A 17,131-nucleotide genomic window follows, 5' to 3' on the forward strand; every position below is an offset into this window, starting at 1 on the left:
GTATTATACTCTATAGTCTGCCTGTGTGGGGTGCATTATGTAGCCTGCCTACTATAGAGTATGCCCACAGTGGGGCTGTATTATAATATAGAGTCTGCCTATGGGGGGCTGTATAATACTATAGAGTCTGCCTTTGGGGGCTGCATTGTACTGTATAGTCTGCCTATGGGGGGCTGCATTATACTATATAGAGTCTGCCCATTGGAGGCTGTACTATACTATATATTCTGCCTATGGGTATTAGTATTGCCCAGGTGATAATTGCAGTATCTGCACAGCTAATAATTCCATCACCTGTGCAATACTAAGGAAATCTTGAAAACATGACCTGTTAGTGGCTCTTGAGGACTGGAGTTGGGGAACACTGCTATAGACTCTGCCTATGGGGGGGTTCATTATACTATAGAGTCTGCCTATGGGGGGTGCATTATACTATATAGAGTCTGCCTATAGGGAATGCAGAATACTATGGAGTCTGCCTATGGAGGATGCATTATACCCTATAGAGTATACCCATAGGAAATTCATTATACTATAGAGGCCTATGGGGAGTACATTATACTATATATACTATATGGAGGCCTATGGGGAGTACATTATCTAGGGGGTCATCATACAGTGTGGAGATTACAGTGAGGGGGCAACATACAGTGTTGGAGCCTTTAAACAGTTTGGTGGCTACTAAGGGGTCATTATACTGTGTGGGTGGTACTATACAGTGAAGAGTTATTATACTTTACAGGGGGAAGACTCAGGACATTATTAAATCTAAAGTGGGCACTTATTGTTTTAGGGGAACTCGGGTTACTGTGACTGTCAAAGGGGCACACAGGGCATCAGGCTCCGACTGGCCCATCGGGGAATCGGTGGATCCCTGTTATGTTTGCTAATGACAGGTGTTATGAAGGCAATCCAGAAACACAGTGTGCTTAGCGATCAGAGCGCACACAGTGATCTGACAAATACCCAAAAATACAAGAACGAGCTCTGAGACGTGGAAACTCTGTAGACTGCACACCTGATCCTATCCTAAACACAACTAAAAGCAGCTGTGGATTGCGCCTAACAACTACCTAGGCAACTCGGCACAGCCTAAGAAACTAGCTAGCCTGAAGATAGAAAAATAGGCCTGACTTGCCCCAGAGAAATTCCCCAAAGGAAAAGGCAGCCCCCCACATATAATGACTGTGAGTAAGATGAAAAGACAAAACGTAGGGATGAAATAGATTCAGCAAAGTGGGGCCCGATATTCTAGGACAGAGCGAGGACAGTAAAGCGAACTTTGCAGTCTACAAAAAACCCTAAAGCAAAACCACGCAAAGGGGGCAAAAAAAAACCACCGTGCCGAACTAACGGCACGGCGGTACACCCTTTGGGTCTCAGAGCTTCCAGCAAAACAAAAGACAAGCTGGACAGAAAAAAAGCAACAAAAAAAAGCAAAAGGCACTTAGCTATACAGAGCAGCAGGTCACAGGAACAATCAGGAGAAGCTCAGATCCAACACTGAAACATTGACAAGGAGCAAGGATAGCAGCATCAGGCGGAGTTAAGTAATGAAGCAGTTAACGAGCTCACCAGAACACCTGAGGGAGGAAGCTCAGAAACTGCAGTACCACTTGTGACCACAGGAGTGAATTCAGCCACAGAATTCACAACAGTACCCCCCCCTTGAGGAGGGGTCACCGAACCCTCACCAGAGCCCCCAGGCCGACCAGGATGAGCCGCATGAAAGGCACGAACAAGATCGGAAGCATGAACATCAGAGGCAAAAACCCAGGAATTATCTTCCTGAGCATAACCCTTCCATTTAACCAGATACTGGAGTTTCCGTCTAGAAACACGAGAATCCAAAATCTTCTCCACAATATACTCCAATTCCCCCTCCACCAAAACCGGGGCAGGAGGCTCAACAGATGGAACCATAGGTGCCACGTATCTCCGCAACAACGACCTATGGAATACATTATGTATGGAAAAGGAGTCTGGGAGGGTCAAACGAAAAGACACAGGATTGAGAACCTCAGAAATCCTATACGGACCAATAAAACGAGGTTTAAATTTAGGAGAGGAAACCTTCATAGGAATATGACGAGAAGATAACCAAACCAGATCCCCAACACGAAGTCGGGGACCCACACGGCGTCTGCGATTAGCGAAAAGTTGAGCTTTCTCCTGGGACAAGATCAAATTGTCCACTACCTGAGTCCAGATCTGCTGCAACCTATCCACCACAGAATCCACACCAGGACAGTCCGAAGACTCAACCTGTCCTGAAGAGAAACGAGGATGGAACCCAGAATTGCAAAAAAATGGAGAAACCAAGGTAGCCGAGCTGGCCCGATTATTAAGGGCGAACTCAGCCAACGGCAAAAAGGACACCCAATCATCCTGGTCTGCAGAAACAAAACATCTCAGATATGTTTCCAAGGTCTGATTGGTTCGTTCGGTCTGGCCATTAGTCTGAGGATGGAAAGCCGAGGAAAAGGATAGGTCAATGCCCATCCTACCACAAAAGGCTCGCCAAAACCTTGAAACAAACTGGGAACCTCTGTCAGAAACAATATTCTCAGGAATGCCATGCAACCGAACCACATGCTGAAAGAACAAAGGTACCAAATCAGAGGAGGAAGGCAATTTAGCCAAGGGCACCAGATGGACCATTTTAGAAAAGCGATCACAGACCACCCAAATGACTGACATCTTTTGAGAAACGGGAAGGTCAGAAATGAAATCCATCGAAATATGTGTCCAAGGCCTCTTTGGGACCGGCAAGGGCAAAAGCAACCCACTGGCACGAGAACAGCAGGGCTTAGCCCTAGCACAAATCCCACAGGACTGCACAAAAGTACGTACATCCCGTGACAGAGATGGCCACCAGAAGGATCTAGCCACTAACTCTCTGGTACCAAAGATTCCAGGATGACCAGCCAACACCGAACAATGAAGTTCAGAGATAAGTTTATTAGTCCACCTATCAGGGACGAACAGTTTCTCTGCTGGACAACGATCAGGTTTATTCGCCTGAAATTTTTGCAGCACCCGCCGCAAATCAGGGGAGATGGCAGACACAATGACTCCTTCCTTGAGGACACCCGCTGGCTCAGATAAACCCGGAGAGTCAGGCACAAAACTCCTAGACAGAGCATCCGCCTTCACATTTTTAGAGCCCGGAAGGTACGAAATCACAAAGTCGAAGCGGGCAAAAAATAACGACCAACGGGCCTGTCTAGGATTCAAGCGCTTGGCAGACTCGAGATAAGTCAAGTTCTTATGATCAGTCAATACCACCACGCGATGCTTAGCTCCTTCAAGCCAATGACGCCACTCCTCGAATGCCCACTTCATGGCCAGCAACTCTCGATTGCCCACATCATAATTACGCTCAGCGGGCGAAAACTTCCTGGAAAAGAAAGCACATGGTTTCATCACTGAGCAATCAGAACCTCTCTGTGACAAAACCGCCCCTGCTCCAATCTCAGAAGCATCAACCTCGACCTGGAACGGAAGAGAAACATCTGGCTGACACAACACAGGGGCAGAACAAAAACGACGCTTCAACTCCTGAAAAGCTTCCACAGCAGCAGAAGACCAATTAACCAAATCAGCACCCTTCTTGGTCAAATCGGTCAATGGTTTGGCAATGCTAGAAAAATTACAGATGAAGCGACGATAAAAATTAGCAAAGCCCAGGAACTTTTGCAGACTTTTCAGAGATGTCGGCTGAATCCAATCCTGGATGGCTTGGACCTTAACTGGATCCATCTCGATAGTAGAAGGGGTAAAGATGAACCCCAAAAATGAAACTTTCTGCACACCGAAGAGACACTTTGATCCCTTCACAAACAAAGAGTTAGCACGCAGGACCTGAAAAACCATTCTGACCTGCTTCACATGAGACTCCCAATCATCTGAGAAGATCAAAATGTCATCCAAGTAAACAATCAGGAATTTATCCAGATACTCACGGAAGATGTCATGCATAAAAGACTGAAACACAGATGGAGCATTGGCAAGTCCGAACGGCATCACTAGATACTCAAAATGACCCTCGGGCGTATTGAATGCAGTTTTCCATTCATCTCCTTGCCTGATTCTCACCAGATTATACGCACCACGAAGATCTATCTTAGTGAACCAACTAGCCCCCTTAATCCGAGCAAACAAGTCAGATAACAATGGCAAGGGATACTGAAATTTAACAGTGATCTTATTAAGAAGGCGGTAATCAATACACGGTCTCAGCGAACCATCCTTCTTGGCTACAAAGAAGAACCCTGCTCCCAGTGGTGATGACGATGGGCGAATATGTCCCTTCTCCAGGGATTCCTTCACATAACTGCGCATAGCGGCGTGTTCGGGCACGGATAAATTAAATAATCGACCTTTAGGGAATTTACTACCAGGAATCAAATTGATAGCACAATCACAATCCCTATGCGGAGGTAGAGCATCGGACTTGGGCTCTTCAAATACATCCTGATAATCAGACAAGAACTCTGGGACCTCAGAAGGGGTGGATGACGAAATCGACAAAAATGGAACATCACCATGTACCCCCTGACAACCCCAGCTGGATACCGACATGGAATTCCAATCCAATACTGGATTATGGGTTTGTAGCCATGGCAACCCCAACACGACCACATCATGCAGATTATGCAACACCAGAAAGCGAATAACTTCTTGATGTGCAGGAGCCATGCACATGGTCAGCTGGGCCCAGTATTGAGGTTTATTCTTGGCCAAAGGTGTAGCATCAATTCCTCTCAATGGAATAGGACACCGCAAAGGCTCCAAGAAAAACCCACAACGTTTCGCATAATCCAAATCCATCAGATTCAGGGCAGCGCCCGAATCCACAAACGCCATGACAGAAAACGACGACAAAGAGCATATCAAGGTAATGGACAGAAGGAATTTGGACTGTACAGTACCAATGACGGCAGACCTAGCGGACCGCTTAGTGCGCTTAGGACAATCAGAAATAGCATGAGTGGAATCACCACAGTAGAAACACAGACCATTCAGACGTCTGTATTCCTGCCGTTCAACTCTAGTCATAGTCCTATCGCACTGCATAGGCTCAGGTTTAACCTCAGGCAGTACCGCCAAATGGTGCACAGATTTACGCTCGCGCAAGCGTCGACCGATCTGAATGGCCAAAGACAAAGACTCATTCAAACCAGCAGGCATTGGAAATCCCACCATGACATCCTTAAGAGCCTCAGAGAGACCCTTTCTGAACAAAGCTGCCAGCGCAGATTCATTCCACTGAGTGAGTACTGACCATTTCCTAAATTTCTGACAATATACTTCTATATCATCCTGACCCTGGCACAAAGCCAGCAAATTTTTCTCAGCCTGATCCACTGAATTAGGCTCATCGTACAGCAATCCGAGCGCCAGGAAAAACGCATCGACACTACTCAATGCAGGGTCTCCTGGCGCAAGAGAAAATGCCCAGTCTTGAGGGTCGCCGCGCAAAAAAGAAATAATAATCAAAACCTGTTGAATAGGATTACCAGAAGAATGAGGTTTCAAGGCCAGAAATAGCTTACAATTATTTTTGAAACTTAGAAACTTAGTTCTATCTCCAAAAAACAAATCAGGAATAGGAAATCTTGGTTCTAACATAGATTTCTGATCAATAGTATCTTGAATTTTTTGTACATTTATAACGAGATTATCCATTGAAGAGCACAGACCCTGAATATCCATGTCCACACCTGTGTCCAGAATCACCCAAATGTCTAGGGGAAAAAAAAAAAAAGTGAACACAGAGCAGAAAAAAAAAAAAAATGATGTCAGAACTTTTTCTTTCCCTCTATTGAGAATCATTAGTTTGGGCTCCTTGTACTGTTATGTTTGCTAATGACAGGTGTTATGAAGGCAATCCAGAAACACAGTGTGTTTAGCGATCAGAGCGCACACAGTGATCTGACAAATACCCAAAAATACAAGAACGAGCTCTGAGACGTGGAAACTCTGTAGACTGCACACCTGATCCTATCCTAAACACAACTAAAAGCGGCTGTGGATTGCGCCTAACAATTACCTAGGCAACTCGGCACAGCCTAAGAAACTAGCTAGCCTGAAGATAGAAAAATAGGCCTGACTTGCCCCAGAGAAATTCCCCAAAGGAAAAGGCAGCCCCCCACATATAATGACTGTGAGTAAGATGAAAAGACAAAACGTAGGGATGAAATAGATTCAGCAAAGTGGGGCCCGATATTCTAGGACAGAGCGAGGACAGTAAAGCGAACTTTGCAGTCTACAAAAAACCCTAAAGCAAAACCACGCAAAGGGGGCAAAAAAAACCCACCGTGCCGAACTAACGGCACGGCGGTACACCCTTTGCGTCTCAGAGCTTCCAGCAAAACAAAAGACAAGCTGGACAGAAAAAAAGCAACAAAAAAGCAAAAAGCACTTAGCTATACAGAGCAGCAGGTCAGAGGAACAATCAGGAGAAGCTCAGATCCAACACTGAAACATTGACAAGGAGCAAGGATAGCAGCATCAGGCGGAGTTAAGTAATGAAGCAGCCAACGAGCTCACCAGAACACCTGAGGGAGGAAGCTCAGAAACTGCAGTACCACTTGTGACCACAGGAGTGAATTCAGCCACAGAATTCACAACAGATCCCCCGTTGGGCCCCTGCCTCCGACAGCCTCTCTCCTGAGCATCGCTGCATGCCCTCTCCCCGCCCATTAGAAGAGGAGAGAAAAGCCATGCTCCTGCATATGCCTTGTATAATGGTGGGGATCATTGTCGCAGACTGCAGCATTAGAGAGCAGTGTGCGGGCTGGGGTTGGATCTCTTCCCTCCCCGGAGTCTTTGGCTAGCATGGGAGGAGGGAGGCTCAGCACAGCCATTTACCTGACTTGCACTCAGACGCTGCTTCTGGAGCCTAACAGCAGTAAGCCACGCCCACCAGCATGGACCGGGTCAGGCTGCTGCAACTTGCGGCCAGGAGAGTTGTGCAGTCGCTGAAGCTAGCAGTGATGAAAGTGCTAATGGAAGTGAAGAGGTTTCTGCGGCTCCTGCACGGCTCCAATCCAAACTCTGAGCTCTGTCGTCGGCACGGTCAGGAGGGAGAGGGGAGGCCCCAGAGGAACACAGTGCTGATCTGAAGTAAGTGGCGTATATGGGGGGGGGGAGCAGCCGGGGCATGTGCCCCGGGCGCAGCTGACAGGGGGCACCAGCGGGCCGCCTGATGCGGCGGTCCAAGGAGAAGGCTGCCCGTCGGCAGCATTCTACCACCCCCACACTGAGATTCTCCCGTTCTCTGAGCCGGCTGTCAAATCGACAGCCGGCTCAGAGAAAGTGCTGCACGTTGGTTCCGAATCCCAAGTGTACTAGCGATGCTAGTACCCTTGGCTTGCCTGCCTTGATCTCTTTTTAAGCCCTGCCTGACCGCCGCGCCCGCTGGCACTTCCGCATCAGTGAAGTGCCAGCAGCGTGATCAGGTCACATGATTATGCTGCTGATGTCACACGCCGGCTCTTCAGACACACAGGGCACAGGCAGCGTTGGTGGTAAGGGCTCCAGCTCCCGAGGGCGGGGTAATGGAGCTGAAGACACCAAAGATGGAAGATTAATGTTTGAATTTTAAGGGAGCTAAAGGGCTGGTTGGGGTCGGCTATATGGAGCCTGCCTGCAGACATAAGGATAGGGAGGGAGCAGGGGGAGTAAATTTAATTGACTGTGTGAGAGGACTGAAGCAAAGCCAGGGAACTTTATGGGGCAGAAATCAGGACATCATGGGGGCAGAAATCAGGAAATTATGGGTGCAGAACTCTGAGCACATTATGGGGGCAGAAATCTGAGCACATTATGGAGGCAGAAATCTGAGCACATTATGGGGGCAGAAATCTGAGGACATTATAGGGGAAGAAATCTGAGGCCATTATAGGGGGGAGAAATCGGAGGACATTATGGGGGGCAGAAATCTGAGGCCATTATAGGGGGGAGAACTCTGAGCACTTTATGGGGGCAGAAATCTGAGGATATTATAGGGGCAGAAATCCGAGGACATTATGGGGGCAGAAATCTGAGGACATTATAGGGGCAGAAATCAGAGGACATTTTGGGGTGCAGAAATATGAGGACATTATGGGGGCAAAAATCTGAGCACATTATGGGGACAGAACTCTGAGCACATTATTGGGGCAGAAATCTGAGCACATTATGGGGGCAGAAATTTGAGGACATTATAGGGGCAGAAATCTGAGGACATTCTGGGGGGGGCAGAAATCTGAGGACATTATAGGGGCAGAAATCAGAGGACATTATGGGGTACAGAAATATGAGGACATTATGGGGGCAGAAATCTGAGCACATTATGGGGGCAGAACTCTGCGCACATTAAGGGGGCAGAAATCTGAGCACATTATGGGGGCAGAAATCTGAGCACATTATAGGGGCTGAAATCTGAGCACATTATGGGGGCAGAAATCTGAGGACATTATAGGGGCAGAAATCCGAGGACATTATGGGGGGCAGAAATCTGAGGACATTATAGGGGCAGAAATCAGAGGACATTATGGGGTGCAGAAATCTGAGGACATTATAGGGACAGAAATATGAGGACCTTATGGGGGGGGGGAATTTTTACATTGTGAACTAGGGAAAGTATGGATGAGTATCCATTTAAATAAATATTTGTGTGTTTTCTTTTTTGATTACTGGGTTAGTGATGGGGGTGTCTGATAGACACCTCTCCATTTCTAACACCAGGGCTTGATGCCAGCTTTGTTTTTGGACAATTCTTAGCTGTCATCAACCCCAACCACCATTACCCTGATTGCCACCACACCAGAGCAATTGGGAAGAGTGAACGCAAAGTGACAGAATTTGAGCATCTCATGTGATGAGCCAATTCTGGGGTGGCTGCTGACTTCTATTTTTAGGCTGGGGAGGGCCAAATAACCAAGGACCTTCCAGGTCTGCTAATATAAGCCCACAATTTGCATTTTTGCCTCTGCATTTTTCATGGCAAGAGATGCAGAAATGGTGCAGAGATTTCTGCATCCAAATACTTAAAGGGACTCTGTCACCTGAATTTGGAGGGAACAATTTTTAGCCATGGAGGCGGGGTTTTTGGGTGTTTGATTCACCCTTTCCTTACCCACTGGCTGCATGCTGGCTGCAATATTGGATTGAAGTTCATTCTCTGTCCTCCATAGTACACGCCTGCGCAAGGCAAGATCACATACTTCGGCTCACATGATAGTCCACTCTCGGCATTGGCTAGGGAGAATCCCAAAAGTGTGCAGTGCATGCGCTGTGAAAATTCAGAAGCCTGCAGTCTCAGAGTAATTATGTCACAGGGCTTCCGCGACAGATAGGTTCCAGAGAACCGCAGTGCTTTGGGCCTTGTTCGCACACAGTGAACATAAGCTCTTCACCTGTATTCTCACCTAGCTGCTTTGTGCCAGCAGTGCAGGAGTTAACCTTATTGCTAAGTTGCTGAGAGCTGGGTCTCTCAGCTGAAGTGGATCTTGTAATCTGATCCTCTATATAGACCCAATCCTGACTTCAGCTAGTGTCAGTGATCAGTTCTACTGCCTGGCTTGGAGGTTGAAGGAGCGTAGAGTTGGTGTTGGAGGTTTATTTACAGAGATTGGTGTCTGCAGTTTTGGTTGCATGTTAAACCTGTTTTCCTTCCTAAGTTTATTCCTTCTCTTCCCTTCTCTGTGTTTCCTCTGTGGTTGTGTGAGCATTTGGTGAGTTTGAGACTTTTAGTTACCATGTCTGTATACCTTGTTATTTGTTGTATTATAACACTGGTGCAGTCCACCTCCTTTGGGGGGAGAGGGGGCCCCTGATAGGGCCTGCACAGGAGACAGGGATACGCTGGCGGCTCGGGCCTCCTAACCATCATAGGTACCCCCGAGATAAGGGAAAGCCAGGCCACCATTTAAGTGGTAGGGACAGGTACGGGTCCCAGTACGCCGTCCTGCCCCTTTATTGCCGTTTACGGCGTGACAGTATCACTGACCTTAAAAATTTTTCTTGGTCCAATATGGACCCCATTGCTGCTTTAGTCGGACACATGCAGCAACTCAGTCTAGAGGTGGCTGACCTCCGCTCGGCGGTTGTGTAGCGCACTTCAGTGGCCACTGCAGGGGTTGCTACACCTACACAAGCTTTGCTGGAGCCTAAAATTGCGTTATCTGACATGTTCTCTGGGGGACGTGATAAATTTGTTACTTTCAGGGAGGCCTGTAAATTGTATTTTAGGTTGCGTCCTCACACTTCAGGTTCAGAGGAGCAGAGGGTTGGAATTGTAGTATCGCTCCTACAAGGTGACCCTCAGGCCTGGGCTTTTTCACTTCCCGCTGACGCTTTGCCGTTACGGACTGTGGAGGAGTTTTTTCAAGCCTTAGGTCAAGTGTATGATGATCCTGACCGCGTCTCCCTCGCTGAGTCCACAATACGCCATCTTACACAGGGAGACTGGCCAGTAGAGGAGTACTGCTCTAAGTTTCGGAGATGGGCTACTGACACAATGTGGAATGACCCTGCACTCCGCAGTCAATTTTATCAGGGCCTATCTGATAAAATAAAAGATGCCTTTGCCCTACATGAGACACCAACCACACTGGAGGTAGCTATATCTCTTGTGATCCGTGTGGACCGCCTTCTGCGCCAGAGACTTAATGAATCGCCGCTATTCAAGGGTAATTCAGATTTGGACTCACCAGAATCTGAGTTTCTAGGAGAACCAATGCAGTTGGGTGGCGCTACTCATTCTAAGGGGGCTGCAGTAGTACGGCGTAAGGAAGGTGCATGTTTTTTTTTGTGGCAGAAAGGGTCATTATGTGAATGTGGATCCTTCTAGAAGACAACCGCCAGAAAACTATTGAGCCGGGGTTGCGGGGAGGTTGGCAACTCGGGTGTACTAATTTCCTCCTTAGGTAAACCTCAATTTTTCCTACCAGCCGAGATTCGTCTTGGTGAAAATAGGTTCAATATCTCTGCCAATATTTCTGGACTCTGGGGCAGGGTTTAATTTAATTGATGCTGGATTTGTTTAGGCACATGGGCTTAAGACTCAAGAGTTGTCTAGACCCATACCTATAATTGCCATTGATTCTGCACCCTTGAGCCAGGGGACTTTCACTCAGATCGTCCGTGGGGTGAGCCTACAAATAGGGGCGTTGCACTCTGAGTCATTAGATTGTTATGTGTTGGGGGTTTGCCGTCGCCTGTAGTTCTTGGTTTACCATGGCTCACGTTACACAACCAGGTGTTGGACTGGCAGACCGGGGAGATTACTAGATGGAGTGAGTTTTGTCAGGAACACTGCCCGGGTATTCGGCTGGCCGGATTGAGTTCTCAGGTTTTGCCAGAGTTCATCTCAGATTTGGAGGATGTATTCTCTGAGGAGGGGAGTCGAGAGCTACCTCCACACCGTCCTTATGATTGCGCCATACGTCTCATTCCTGGTGCTAAACTGCCTAAGAGTAAGCTATACAACATCTCTGCCCCAGAGAGACAGGCCATGAAGGACTATATCCTGGAGAGTCTGGCCAAGGGTCATATAAGACCCTCGTCATCACCCATTGCTGCTGGGTTCTTCTTTGAAAAGAAGAAGGACGGGGGTTTACGCCCATGCTTAGACTTCCGTGAATTGCATCAAATTACGGTTCGGGATTCTTTCTCGCTCCCTCTTATTCCGGACCTCTTTAACCAAATTATGGGGGCTAAATTGTTCTCCAAATTAGATCTCAGGTGGGCATATAATCTCATTCGGATGAAGGAGGGGGATGAATGGAAGACTGCGTTTAATACTCCAGAGGGACATTACGAGAACTTGGTTATGCCTTTTGGGTTAAGTAATGCTCCTGCTGTGTTTCAACACTTTGTCAATGATATATTTAGTCACTTAATAGGTAGGTTTGTGGTGGTATATCTCAATGATATCTTAATTTATTCCCCTGACCTCGAGTCTCATCAGGATCATGTACGGCAGGTCCTTCAGGTACTCAGGGACAATAAACTGTTTGCCAAACTTGAGAAATGCATGTTTGCAGTCAAAGAGATTCCGTTTCTGGATTATTTCTTATCCTCCACAGGTTTTAGTATGGATCCGCTTAAGGTCAGGGCGGTCTTGGAGTGGGATCGTCCTGAGGACCTTAAGGCTTTACAGAGGTTTTTAGGTTTTGCAAATTTCTATCGCAAATTTATTAAAGACTTTTCAGTTGTAGCCAAACCATTGACAGACATGACCAAGAGGGGCACGGATTTCTCCGTATGGTCCAGTGCGGCCAGTAAAGCTTTTGAATCTTTGAAAAAGTGTTTTTCCACTGCACCCATATTAATACAGCCTGACATCACTCAGCCATTTGTGGTAGAGGTGGATGCCTCTGAGGTAGGGGTGGGAGCTGTATTGTCTCAGGGGATTTCTCCGAGTAAGTGGCGTCCGTGTGCATTTTTCTCGAGAAAATTATCTCCTACGGAGAAGAATTATGACATTGGTAACAGGGAGCTGTTGGTAATTAAATGTGCATTTGCGGAATGGCGTCATTTTTTTGGAGGGAGCACTTCACCCTGTCATGGTGATCACAGATCACAAAAATCTGTTGTATTTAGAATCTGCAAAGCGTCTTACACCTAGGCAGGCAAGCTGGTCTCTGTTCTTCGCCAGGTTCAATTTCTACATTACGTACCGGCCAGGAAATAAGAATGTCAAGGCTGATGCATTATCCCGTTGTTTCCCGGGGGGTGGGGATATTTGTGAACCAGGTCCTATACTGCAGAAGGGTGTAGTTGTCGCCGCAATTAATTCTGATCTTGAGAAAGAGGTGGTAGAGGCACAGGGGGATGCCCCAGAAGCCTGTCCATTAGGTAAACTTTTTGTTCCAGCTAATCTCTGTCTCAGGGTCATAAATGAGCATCATGACTCGGTTTTGGCCGGTCACCCTAGAAGTAAGGTTACTGCGGACCTACTCACTCGGCGTTTTTGGTGGTCTGGAGTAAGACATGATGTACAGGAATATGTTGCTGCCTGCAGTGTGTGTGCGCGTTCCAAGTCCTCTCGTTCTCGCCCGTCTGGGTGTCTCCAACCTTTGGAAATTCCCAATAGACCTTGGACTCATTTGTCAATAGATTTCATCACTGACTTACCGGTTTCGGAGGGTTATACAGTTATTTTGGTCGTAGTTGATAGATTTAGCAAGATGTCTCATTTCATTGCGCTCCCCGCATTACCAAATGCTAAGACTCTGGCACAGGTCTTTATTAAGGAGTTTGTGAGACTGCATGGTATTCCTTCAGATATTGTCTCAGACCATTTGGTGCAGTTTATTTCTAAGTTTTGGAGGGCTCTCTGCAGTCGGCTGCGGACTCATTTGTCGTTTTCTTCAGCTTTTCATCCTCAATCCAATGGTCAGACTGAACACGTAAATCAAAATCTTGAGACTTATCTCAGGTGTTTCATCTCAGAGAATCAAGAGGACTGGGTTAAGTACTTACCGTTAGCAGAATTTGCTATAAACAATCATACTCATGAGTGTACTGGTAATTCCCCGTTTTCGGGGCATATGGTTTTCATCCTCAATCTAGTGCATTTAATGGGAGGAATTCCTCAGGTGTTCCTGAAGAGGAGAGGTTTTCTTCATCCATCACATCCGTATGGTAAGGGGTTCTTGAGAAATTAAAGAGGATGGGTTCCAGGCATAGGAATGTGGCTGATCGGAGACGTGTGGAAGGTCTGGACCTGTGTGTGGGTGATTGGGTTTGGTTGTCCTCTGTTATGACCTGGTGGTCAGGACAATAATGGACCTGGTGGTTAAGAGCACACGGAATGACCTGATAGTTACTGATAATAAGGACGAGCTCTGGGACGTGGGAACTCTGCTGACCGCAATCCCTAATCCTATCACACACACTAGAAATAGCCGTGGATTGCTCCTAACGCTCCCTATGCAACTCAGCACAGCCTAAGGAACTAGCTAGCCCTGAAGATAGAAAAATAAAGCCTACCTTGCCTCAGAGAAATTCCCCAAAGGAATAGGCAGCCCCCCACATATAATGACTGTGAGTAAAGATGAAAATACAAACACAGAGATGAAATAGATTTAGCAAAGTGAGGCCCAACTTACTGAACAGACCGAGGATAGGAAAGGTTGCTTTGCGGTCAGCACAAAACCTACAAAAAGACCATGCAGAGGGCGCAAAAAGACCCTCCGCACCGACTCACGGTGCGGAGGCGCTCCCTCTGCGTCCCAGAGCTTCCAGCAAGCAAGACAGCAATAAAAATAGCAAGATGGACAGAAAAATAGCAAACCAAAGAAAAACAAACAGGAACTTAGCTTCTGCTGGGAGAATAGGTCACAAGAACGATCCAGGAGTGAACTAGACCAATACTGGAACATTGACAGGTGGCATGGAGCAAAGATCTAAGTGGAGTTAAATAGAGCAGCCAGCTAACGAACTAACCTCGTCACCTGTGGAAGGAAACTCAGAAACACCCACCAGAGGAAGTCCATGGACAGAACCAGCCGAAGTACCATTCATGACCACAGGAGGGAGCCCGACAACAGAATTCACAACAGTACTCCCCCCCCTTGAGGAGGGGTCACCGAACCCTCACCAGAGCCCCCAGGCCGACCAGGATGAGCCAAATGAAAGGCACAAACCAGATCGGCAGCATGAACATCAGAGGTAAAAACCCAGGAATTATCTTCCTGACCATAACCCTTCCACTTGACCAGGTACTGGAGTTTCCGTCTCGAAATACGAGAATCCAAAATCTTCTCCACCACATACTCCAACTCCCCCTCAACCAATACCGGGGCAGGAGGATCAACGGATGGAACCACAGGCGCCACGTATCTCCGCAATAACGACCTATGGAACACATTATGGATGGCAAAAGAAGCAGGAAGGGCCAAACTAAATGACACAGGATTGATAACCTCAGAAATCTTATACGGACCAATGAAACGAGGCTTAAACTTAGGAGAGGAAACCTTCATAGGAACATAACGAGACGACAACCAAACCAAATCCCCAACGCGAAGTCGGGGACCCACACAGCGCCGGCGGTTAGCGAAACGTTGAGCCTTCTCCTGGGACAATGTCAAATTGTCCACCACATGAGTCCAAATCTGCTGCAACCTATCCACCACAGTATCTACACCAGGACAGTCCGAAGACTCAACCTGCCCTGAAGAGAAACGAGGATGGAAACCAGAATTGCAGAAAAACGGCGAAACCAAAGTAGCCGAGCTGGCTCGATTATTAAGGGCGAACTCAGCCAACGGCAAAAAGGACACCCAATCATCCTGATCAGCAGAAACAAAGCATCTCAGATATGTTTCCAAAGTCTGATTAGTTCGTTCGGTTTGGCCATTTGTCTGAGGATGGAAAGCCGAGGAAAAAGACAAATCAATGCCCATCCTAGCACAAAAAGATCGCCAAAACCTCGAAACAAACTGGGAACCTCTGTCAGAAATGATGTTCTCCGGGATACCATGTAAACGAACCACATGCTGGAAAAATAATGGCACCAAATCAGAGGAGGAAGGCAATTTAGACAAAGGTACCAAATGGACCATTTTAGAAAAGCGATCACAAACCACCCAAATGACCGACATCTTTTGAGAGACGGGGAGATCCGAAATAAAATCCATAGAAATATGCGTCCAGGGCCTCTTCGGGACCGGCAAGGGCAAAAGCAACCCACTGGCACGAGAACAGCAGGGCTTAGCCCGAGCACAAGTCCCACAGGACTGCACAAAAGAACGCACATCCCGTGACAAAGACGGCCACCAAAAGGATCTAGCCACCAAATCTCTGGTACCAAAGATTCCAGGATGCCCAGCCAACACTGAACAATGAATCTCAGAGATAACTCTACTAATCCATCTATCAGGGACAAACAGTTTCTCCGCTGGGCAACGGTCAGGTCTATCAGCCTGAAATTTTTGCAGCACCCGCAGCAAATCAGGGTAGATGGCAGACAAAATTACCCCCTCTTTGAGAACACCCGCCGGCTCAGGAACACCCGGAGAGTCAGGCACAAAACTCCTTGACAGGGCATCAGCCTTCACATTCTTAGAGCCCGGAAGGTACGAAACCACAAAATCAAAACGGGAGAAAAATAACGACCATCGAGCCTGTCTCGGATTCAACCGTTTGGCAGACTCAAGATAAGTCAAATTCTTGTGATCTGTCAAGACCACCACGTGATGCTTGGCTCCTTCAAGCCAATGACGCCACTCCTTGAATGCCCACTTCATGGCCAGCAACTCACGATTACCAACATCATAATTACGCTCAGCAGGCGAAAACTTTCTAGAAAAAAAAGCACATGGCTTCCCCAAAACGACCACATCATGCAGATTATGCAACACCAGAAAGCGGATATCCTCCTGATGTGCAGGAGCCATGCACATGGTCAATTGGGTCCAGTACTGAGGCTTATTCTTGGCCAAAGGCGTAGCATCAATTCCTCTCAATGGAATAGGATACTGCAAGGGCTCCAAGAAAAAACCACAGCGCCTAGCATACTCCAAGTCCATCAAATTCAGGGCAGCGCCTGAATCCACAAATGCCATAACAGAATAGGATGACCAAGAGCAAATCAGAGTAACGGACAATAGAAATTTAGACTGTACCGTACCAATGAAGGCAGACCTAGCGAACCGCTTAGTGCGCTTAGGACAATCGGAGATAGCATGAGTGGAATCACCACAGTAAAAACATAGCCCATTCCAACGTCTGTGTTCTTGCCGTTCAGCTCTGGTCAAATGGCTCTGGCCCATGCTCATATAGTACCGCAAAATGGTGCACAGCTTTACGCTCACGCAAGCGTCGATCGATCTGAATGGCCAAAGACATAGACTCATTCAGACCAGTAGGCATGGGAAATCCCACCATGACATCCTTAAGGGCTTCAGAGAGACCCTTTCTGAAGATTGCTGCCAGGGCACATTCATTCCACTGAGTGAGCACAGACCACTTTCTAAACTTCTGACAATATATCTCCGCTTCATCCTGACCCTGACACAGAGCCAGCAAGATTTTCTCTGCCTGATCCACTGAATTAGGTTCGTCATAAAGCAATCCAAGCGCCAGGAAAAACGCATCAACATCACGCAATGCCGGATCTCCTGGCGCA

General features: G+C 47.3%; 1 protein-coding gene across 4 annotated transcripts in view; it reads right to left on the reverse strand.

Moving 5' to 3' along the window:
• The window catches only part of CTNND2 (catenin delta 2), a 2,169,946-nt gene that overhangs the window by 559,809 nt on the left and 1,593,006 nt on the right, over nt 1-17,131 (reverse strand). The window lies entirely within an intron of this gene.

This window comes from Ranitomeya imitator, chromosome 6 (genome assembly GCF_032444005.1).
Source record: "Ranitomeya imitator isolate aRanImi1 chromosome 6, aRanImi1.pri, whole genome shotgun sequence".
Taxonomy (NCBI): Eukaryota; Metazoa; Chordata; class Amphibia; order Anura; family Dendrobatidae; genus Ranitomeya; species Ranitomeya imitator.